General features: G+C 32.7%; 1 long non-coding RNA gene across 1 annotated transcript in view; it reads left to right on the top strand.

Annotated features, from left to right (window-relative positions):
* Positions 1-834, top strand: part of LOC125870460 (uncharacterized) — a 3,750-nt gene extending 2,916 nt beyond the window's left edge. The window contains exon 3 of the long non-coding RNA XR_007446896.1: positions 632-834. This is a non-coding gene — a long non-coding RNA (uncharacterized LOC125870460). The remainder of the gene's footprint in view (positions 1-631) is intronic.
* The last annotated feature ends 477 nt before the right edge of the window (positions 835-1,311 follow it).

The following is a 1,311-nucleotide window of genomic DNA, read 5'->3' on the forward strand; positions in this document are numbered from 1 at the left end:
AAAACTAATGTAGTTAAAGTTCAAAAGTTGTTATGTTGTTTAAATAAGTTAAAATGAATAATGTCGGTTTAGTTAGTGAATTTAGTTGTTGGAATTAAGTTAAAACTAATGTAGTTAAAGTTCAAAAGTTGTTATGTTGTTTAAATAAGTTAAAATAAATAATGTCGGTTTAGTTAGTGAATTTAGTTGTTGGAATTAAGTCAAAACTAATGTAGTTAAAGTTCAAAAGTTGTTAAGTTGTTTAAATAAGTTAAAATAAATATTGTCGGTTTAGTTAGTGAATTTAGTTGTTGGAACTAAGTCAAAACTAAACTAGGTAAAGTTAAAAAGTTGTTATGTTGTTTAAATAAGTTAAAATGAATAATGTCGGTTTAGTTAGGCGTATCGAAAGAAGAAGTCTTGGATTGTGGTTCATCATCCTCAAGCTTTGATGGTGGGGATAGAGAGACAATATCTGCAATGGAGAGTAAGATAGCTTATCTCAATACCAAGCTTGCTGCTGTAGCCGAAAGAGAGAAGTAGAGAGAAGAAAGAGAGAAGAAGAGAGAGGAGGAGATTGCGGCAGCAAATGAGGTAGAGAACAAGAGGTATGCAGCGCTTCAGGCCCAAATAACTTTTCTTTTTGAACTAGGAAATATTCTTCCTCCATGTCCGGCTAGCAGTGATGGATCTGATCAGGAGGGTGATGAGAATGATAAGTCTGATAAGGAAAGTGAGGGTGATGAGAATGGTAAGTCTGATAAGGAGAGTGAGGGTGATGAGGAGTAGTTGTATCTATTTGACATTTTAGACTTCTGTACTTTTGGAATTGTTTAATTTGATCGTATTTTAGTTTATTTTTAAGTTGGATGAAGTTTATTTTGAAATAGTTTAATGTATATGTTGAAAATATTGTGTTGTTTTTGTTGGATGAAGTTTATTTTGAAATAGTTTAATGTATATGTTGAAAATATTGTGTTGTTTTGGTTGGATGAAGTTTATTTCACTTTGGGTTGCTTTGGTTGGATGAATTTTATTTGGCTTTGGGTTGTTTTAATTGGATGAATTTTATTTGGCTTTGGGTTATTTTGGTTGGATGAAGTTTATTTGGCTTTGGGTTGTTTTGGTATAAATATGCAGGTGGGCAACTAAAAATTGCAGCAATTTGCTGCCTGTTTTGCAGCAGAAAGCCGACCTCTGGAGGTCGGAATTTCAAAAATAAAAAATAAAAATACCGACCTCCGGAGGTCGGAATTTCAACATTACAAAAATAAAAATACCGACCTCCGGAGGTCGGAATTTCAACAATACAAAAATAAAAATACCGACCTC

The sequence above is a fragment of the Solanum stenotomum genome, chromosome 7 (genome assembly GCF_019186545.1).
Source record: "Solanum stenotomum isolate F172 chromosome 7, ASM1918654v1, whole genome shotgun sequence".
In the NCBI taxonomy this organism is placed as follows: domain Eukaryota; kingdom Viridiplantae; phylum Streptophyta; class Magnoliopsida; order Solanales; family Solanaceae; genus Solanum; species Solanum stenotomum.